Raw genomic sequence first — 8,332 nt, forward strand, 5'->3', positions numbered from 1 at the left:
GGTATGCGATTAAAGGGAGGTAACTTATGATATCTTGCCAGCATCGACGGAGAGCTGCTTGGCTGATATTTTATTGCCCCATTTCCAAATTTCAATGCAAAATATTGCGAAGGATTTACATACTGTTGCACCTGTAGTACTATGGGGGTTAAATTGCACATACCTTTATTAAGTCAAAGTGAAACATAGCCTACATGTCAGGAAAATCGAATTCTAAACATTGCAAATTATGCCCATAGTACACTTCATTTCAATTAAATTTTATTAAAAATAATGTATTCAAGTATCAAGTTATGATCATCACGCACAGGAGCAACTCTCATAAAGCGCTGTCATCCTAACATTACCGTCTCCATTTCTAATATCTCGTCATTCGTTTCCGGGTGCCAGTTGGAAATATATATGCATTTGTATTGTTAAATATCCTGGTTTGATTGTCCTTAGAAAGCATTGAAAATTAGTATTGACAAGCTCTGTTGGCTCATATAATTTTTGTATTAAAAGGGATAACAAATCTTCCTTAATAATACTGAAGAACTATCATTCTCAACTTCGTATTTTTCTGCGTCCATTCCGACTGGTGTACAAACCCGTGCTCTACTTCGGCCTCAGAAGCAACTTTGAAGCGCTTTTCTGAACGCTGGGTGGTTGACGTAGGATTTCAGAAATTGCTAATTCGTCCAAGTAGGATGTTCCACGAAGCATATGTACCATTATTTGGTAACGCCAAAATCACATTTACCATAAAACTCATTTCAAGCAATATCAGCGTCCTCACCAGCGTCTGCCACGGCTCCGATGTTGATAAACACTGGGGGTCGCGATATGAACAAGGCAAGGTTCGAAAACTCACGATGTAATGATCGTTTATAAAAATGTTTGTTTCCGTATAAAAGGGTGTATTTTATTTGAGAAAAGATATAACAACAGGTTTGGATGAATATGTGCAAAATGAAGTTATTATCGTAGATAATGATTCCCTAATTGACTCTCTTTTATAAAGTAGTTCTGTGTCTCTCTGCTGAACTGATTACGTAATCAGCATCACGTTACATACTGGTGTTCATCTGTGGGGAGTCGCCCGATGCCAATCAAAATGTGTGAGTATTCACACTGACTTTAAATATTCATAACCCTTAAAAAGATTTCTTCTCATGACCTCATATTCATACGGCAAACACTTCCTCATAATATCTGCCTTATCCCATATACGCTTATCGAACGTTGTCTCCGGAATATTAGAGAGGGAACCTGGAACTTTTTCCTTTCCGTGTATTGAGTGTTGGTCAGGGGATACTGTCAGCTGCATGTGTCGAGTGTTGTTCAGGGGATACTGTCAGCTGCGTGTGTCGAGTGTTGTTCAGGGGATACTGTCAGCTGCATGTGTTCAGTGTTGTTCAGAGGATACTGTCAGCTGCGTGTGTCGAGTGTTGGTCAGGGGATACTGTCAGCTGCATGTGTTCAGTGTTGTTCAGGGGATACTGTCAGCTGCATGTGTCGAGTGTTGTTCAGGGGATACTGTCAGCTGCATGTGTCGAGTGTTGTTCAGGGGATACTGTCAGCTGCATGTGTCGAGTGTTGTTCAGGGGATACTGTCAGCTGCATGTGTCAAGTGTTGTTCAGGGGATACTGTCAGCTGCATGTGTCGAGTGTTGTTCAGGGGATACTGTCAGCTGCGTGTGTCGAGTGTTGTTCAGGGGATACTGTCAGCTGCGTGTGTCGAGTGTTGTTCAGGGGATACTGTCAGCTGCATGTGTCAAGTGTTGTTCAGGGGATACTGTCAGCTGCATGTGTTCAGTGTTGTTCAGGGGATACTGTCAGCTGCGTGTGTCAAGTGTTGTTCAGGGGATACTGTCAGCTGCATGTGTCGAGTGTTGTTCAGGGGATACTGTCAGCTGCGTGTGTCGAGTGTTGTTCAGGGGATACTGTCAGTTGCATGTGTTCAGTGTTGTTCAGGGGATACTGTCAGCTGCATGTGTTCAGTGTTGTTCAGGGGATACTGTCAGCTGCATGTGTCGAGTGTTGTTCAGGGGATACTGTCAGCTGCATGTGTTCAGTGTTGTTCAGGGGATACTGTCAGCTGCATGTGTTCAGTGTTGTTCAGGAGATACTGTCAGCTGCATGTGTTCAGTGTTGTTCAGGGGATACTGTCAGCTGCGTGTGTCAAGTGTTGTTCAGGGGATACTGTCACCCAGCTAGCACACCTACGTCGGGCCGACGTTGGCTTTGCATCGGCAACCGCCGGCAATATCGGCATCGGCAAACTGCAGCGGTCCGCTGTCAGGCCAATGCTGGTGATTGGCACTGACATTGAACCTGATATATGATTTGATCTTGTTATGATAACATAAAAGAAAAAAACACATTTGTCGATTACAATGTGACAAATAATAGATCAAGTATATTTACGAATAATACAATAATTCTATTCGAACTCAAAATATTAACTTTATTTTTAAATTTTAAATTAAATAGATCAAGCACATTCACTGACCATTTTGGCTGCACATATACAACAGACAGAGAAGATACAGACGGGATTCGTCACATCTTACAATTCATTCAGCAAATTACATGATATTGGCAAAAGTTTGGAATATCGCGAGCGGTTATGTTACGTTGATCCAACGTTTTCACAACATGTTTCCAAGGGAAGCTACTCTTGTTATAGAGGGCGCTGTTACTCACGCGCGTCTTTTCAAGCAGACGACGAAAGGATGATGCGTGGAGGGCTGAGGGAAAACCTATTTTGCGGTAAGTGTTTACTTCATTACTGTATTTACGAGGTGTTTATTTCATTTTCAAACCTTACAATTGAAACGAGAAACAGTGTACATTTATAAGTGTCAACGTGAAGGGAGAAATCTAGGCCTATGTGTTTTGGAGGTTCGAGAAACACACTCCTGTCAATTCTACGTCAGTGTCAAAATCCGTGGAATATGTCGTGACACTGCATCCTCACCAGATTCTCTATTTGTATTTTTTAAACACCATATACATATTTCTAGCAAAACGCGGGGACAAGGGCAAATACAAAACATGACAAGATATGTTTTATGTCCATGTAGATTCAGCGATGTTCAACCAACGAGTCGCAATCTCGGGGTGAGAGTATTACAGCGGCAAGCAAATGAATAGCCAAACTTTTACTTACATTAGTATTTTTGAATGAACATTGCTTTATTTGTCATTGTCACAGGCGTATTTGTTAAGTGTGGGGATGGATGAGGTTAGGAAATTAATTACAAACTCGAATTTACAAGTCAATTTTGTGATTGCTGTCAGCGGAAAAAGCAGTGAACATGAAATTCATAACGAGGCTTTCGGAAACTTTCAGCATTGCGGGTGCATGTCATGCGATCCAGCTAATGTTTCCTACATATCGATGAACGGAGCTTCACTGCCGAGTTTGGTTTTCGATCACCAAAAGGTTGAAATAAAAAAAATAAAAATATGTTTTTAAATGTCATAGTTACTTGCGAATTTTGAACTTTTTCTGGATAATGGGCGAAATGAAAGGACAGCTCTTTTAGTAAACGGATCACTGCGCATTACAGGTGTGGGCAATTTTATCAAGATCTGCTGGATACCTTACATAGACATATGCCTATAATCGATCAGAAATCTTATACCGATGTATGGTATCTGTATCGATCGATTGAGGTTTTGAGATATGGCTATTTCAGAATGGATTTTTAGGGGATGTTTGTGTTTTTTTGGGGGGGGTATGGTAGTCTTATCTAGTTAAGTAATTTATGATGTACATTTTTGATGAAATACTGAATTAAAAATTTTTAAATGTACTATTTCAAAGGTATGATGCTAAATATATAATCCAAGACAATTTAGAATGTCATTTATTTAATCAAAATTCAAATTTATGGTAAAACTTTGATGAAGATACTTCAGTACAGATTTTTCAGGACATTATCCATTGTAGAAAAACACCCACAGCCTTGTTTCAAATTTGATTTATTCTGAATAAAAAAATTAAATTAAATTAAATTAAAAATTAAAATTACTTGTCCCCAATACTTTCCTGCTATTTTTTGCATACAAGTGTTTGTAATATGTACATACCTTTGTATCGGATCTTTTAATGATAAACGTTTATTTGCAGTTTTGGTTAACCATGATGTAATCTACATATATTTTGGCATCATATAATAAATGAAATCTGTTTTGTGGTAACCAGACTTCACAGGATCTGTTCAACATTATGTCAATATGGGGATTTTCTCACTGCTTTTCAATGGATGTGGCTATGGCTATTAACGTGAAACTACTTTCCCTGGGAAATTATTTCTGCTACATGGCTCCAGATAAGGACTGTATGTACAAGTGCAAATATATGAGATAAGATGTATGACTTAAGGAAAGGACCTGATATCTGTGTATGGCCAAAGCTTTATTTAAATGTTACTTTTATGTTTTGAGCAATATTCCCCTCAACCTCTTGACATCATCACCATAATAGCTACGTGCTCACTGCTGCTACACAAACTTGACATATAATATTCTTATATTTCTATTTAAGAAAATCAGATGTTTAGCCATTGCCTATTGGCAAACATGGATGAGCTGAATGAACTCTTAGCAGCTTTTCCAAAATCGAGCAACTGAGAGAGAACTGGTGAGTGAATTAAATTTCTTTAGATGTATCAAGTATGGGAAGTTTACTCCAATTTTGATTCATATAGAAGATCCGGGGTAGAAGATATCTTCAGCAACCCATGTTTGCCGTAAAAGGCAATTATGCATGTCGTATGAGGCGACTAATGGGAACGGGAGGTGAGGCTCTCTGACTTGGTTGATGCATGTCATCGATCCCAATTGCATGGATTGATGCTCATGATGTTAATCACTTGATTGTCTTGTCCAGACTCGATCATTTACAGACCGCCGTCATATAGCTGGAATATTGCTGAGTGAGGCGTTAAACAACAAACCAAACCAACTGATACATGTTTCTGCTCGAAATATTTATAAGCATATATTTAATATCATGTTTGCCCTATTAAGGGCCCTTGACACTTACTATGGTAATCTTCCAAATGAAATTTCATGCTGACTTACTTTTGATGGACATACAAGAGAGATTGCACACCTAAAACTGTTCTCCAGCAAGATTGGAGGAGGGGTGTTATGTGGTTATTGGGGATTTTTATTGGGCTAAATTAATAGGGTGATATGTCAGTTATAAAATCTTTTTTAATTGACATAAGAAACAGATTAGGGACCTACCATACAATATTGGGAGTTGTTATGTTATTTGCGTATATAATTACACATAATTCAATTTACTTATTTACACATATTATTAACTCATCAATTTACTTACTTGGATTCCGATAATTCTAGGGTGGGGCCTTCTGCTTTTAGCCCCTAAATTTGGAAAAAGGCCCACATTTTCAAATACAATGGGGCATTTTAACATTGTGCTGTATGGGCAAGTGCGGGTGTACCTAGGGAATATATGAAATTGTCACATAAAGGGCCCATGGCAGAAAATTCCTTGAGTGAACCCTGTATTTATTAACAGGTGTCAAGACTTAAAATAAAATATACACACATATGTAAGGTGGTGCATGTGAACAGGGTATTACTTATTCTATTATTCCATTATGTTAACACACTTGTGAAGTCCATTTCTTGTAATTGTGAGAGTGCATGCAATGACTTATAATATGCACACTGACATTTTTTGCTATCATTTGTAAACAGAAGCTGAGGAGGAAGCCTGCAGCTGGGCTCTTACAAGCCACTGACAAGTACATGGTGACCTGTGTAAAAGAATGGCTTCGAGTTCCAGGAGCAAGGCTTAGAAATGGCATAAGGAAAACGCGTACTGAAAAACAGAGATGTAGATAGAGAATCTGCAAACGAAAGTGCTGAATTGCAACGGAACAAAGAAATCCAAAATGTTGGTGTTGACAACATATTTTTCACAGGGTTATGACCCTTGTTTTTGAACTTGGTACATATTCTGCCAGGTTCTCTTGGACACTACTGAAGTTAATAAATGAAACTTTCCGTGCTTACCTAAGGTACAAACTCCAGAAGATGGTTATAACTTATAAGAACTAATTTTGTATGGAGTTATGGCCTTTGCTTCATGCTATTTTAGGGGGGGGGGGGGGGGGGGGGAGTTTGTCTTGCAAACGAATTTGAAGCCACATAAATGAAATTTTGCAGGCCAATAGGAGGGGTATATGTTTAGACTGTGTTTTAAAACAGGTTTTGAGAATATATGTTTCACATCCGCCTTGTTGCAGGTAGTAACACTGTTTTCTTGTAAATAATAATTAATTAATAATAAAGTTTATTATTCTATTTTGCTGTTTGTGTTTTTTATAAGTATTAACTACACATGTATTAGGGTACATAAAAATAGTACTGTAACTAGTGTAAGCATTTCGATTGTATTGTACAGCTAGAAGTATTTATATTACTCACATTTGGTTTTCAAAGTATTAACTATGATAAAAAATTATTATCTTTTTAAAAATTTTAGTATTTTTTAGTTTTACCTTTTATCTTTGTAACTTTAACATCATGGCTAGCTGCAGCTTTTAGAAATGTTTAGTTTTATGTACCCTAACACTACACTTGGAAAAGTTCTATTGTGGCATCATTTACATGAAATATTAAGATGAGATGTTGTCAGTTATGACTTCTGATGGCATCAGCCTATTTAAGACAATGGCAGATGCTGCGCTGATAATTATTGTCGACGTTGGGCCGATGTCCATCCGATGCTGATTCCATAACAGTTGCCGGAGGCTGGCCAGATAACTATTTACGACGTTGGGCCGATGTCGATCCGATGAGCAAAACTTCATCGGCCCGACATTGTTTGCCCACGTTGGGCCAATGCTGGGCCGGTGCATTGCCGATGCAGGGCCGATGATGTTTGCCAACGTTGGGCCGATGTCGATCCGATGAGCAAAACTTCATCGGCCCGACGATGTTTGCCGACGCTGGGCCGATGCTGGGCCGGTGCAGTGCCGATGCAGGGCCGATGACGTTTGCCGGCGTTGGGCCGATGACGATCCGATGAGCAAAACTTCATCGGCCCGATGCAGTTTGCCGACGTTGGGCCGATGGTGTAGCCGACGTTGGGCCGATGCAGGGCCGATGATGGCATGCTACCTGGGCAGCTGCGTGTGTCGAGTGTTGTTCAGGGGATACTGTCAGCTGCGTGTGTCGAGTGTTGTTCAGGGGATACTGTCAGCTGCGTGTGTCGAGTGTTGTTCAGGGGATACTGTCAGCTGCGTGTGTCGAGTGTTGTTCAGGGGATACTGTCAGCTGCATGTGTTCAGTGTTGTTCAGGGGATACTGTCAGCTGCGTGTGTCGAGTGTTGTTCAGGGGATACTGTCAGCTGCATGTGTTCAGTGTTTTTCAGGGGATACTGTCAGCTGCATGTGTTCAGTGTTGTTCAGGGGATACTGTCAGCTGCATGTGTTCAGTGTTGTTCAGGGGATACTGTCAGCTGCATGTGTCGAGTGTTGTTCAGGGTATACTGTCAGCTGCATGTGTCGTGTGTTGTTCAGGGGATACTGTCAGTTGCATGTGTTCAGTGTTGTTCAGGGGATACTGTCAGCTGCATGTGTCGTGTGTTGTTCAGGGGATACTGTCAGTTGCATGTGTTCAGTGTTGTTCAGGGGATACTGTCAGCTGCATGTGTTCAGTGTTGTTCAGGGGATACTGTCAGCTGCATGTGTTCAGTGTTGTTCAGGGGATACTGTCAGCTGCGTGTGTCGAGTGTTGTTCAGGGGATACTGTCAGCTGCGTGTGTCGAGTGTTGTTCAGGGGATACTGTCAGCTGCATGTGTTCAGTGTTGTTCAGGGGATACTGTCAGCTGCATGTGTTCAGTGTTGTTCAGGGGATACTGTCAGCTGCATGTGTTCAGTGTTGTTCAGGGGATACTGTCAGCTGCATGTGTTCAGTGTTGTTCAGGGGATACTGTCAGCTGCGTGTGTCGAGTGTTGTTCAGGGTATACTGTCAGCTGCATGTGTCGTGTGTTGTTCAGGGGATACTGTCAGTTGCATGTGTTCAGTGTTGTTCAGGGGATACTGTCAGCTGCATGTGTCGTGTGTTGTTCAGGGGATACTGTCAGTTGCATGTGTTCAGTGTTGTTCAGGGGATACTGTCAGCTGCATGTGTTCAGTGTTGTTCAGGGGATACTGTCAGCTGCATGTGTTCAGTGTTGTTCAGGGGATACTGTCAGCTGCATGTGTTCAGTGTTGTTCAGGGGATACTGTCAGCTGCATGTGTTCAGTGTTGTTCAGGGGATACTGTCAGCTGCGTGTGTCGAGTGTTGTTCAGG

At 40.8% G+C, this 8,332-nt stretch overlaps 1 long non-coding RNA gene across 1 annotated transcript; it reads left to right on the plus strand.

Moving 5' to 3' along the window:
* Positions 1–2,196: 2,196 nt before the first annotated feature.
* LOC124127668 lies at positions 2,197–6,121 on the plus strand. Its single transcript, XR_007217778.1, has 3 exons — positions 2,197–2,754; positions 4,538–4,633; positions 5,725–6,121. It is a non-coding gene; the product is annotated as an uncharacterized LOC124127668 (long non-coding RNA).
* The last annotated feature ends 2,211 nt before the right edge of the window (positions 6,122–8,332 follow it).

The sequence above is a fragment of the Haliotis rufescens genome, unplaced genomic scaffold (genome assembly GCF_023055435.1).
Source record: "Haliotis rufescens isolate VD_foot unplaced genomic scaffold, xgHalRufe1.0.p SCAF_31, whole genome shotgun sequence".
NCBI classification, from domain to species: domain Eukaryota; kingdom Metazoa; phylum Mollusca; class Gastropoda; order Lepetellida; family Haliotidae; genus Haliotis; species Haliotis rufescens.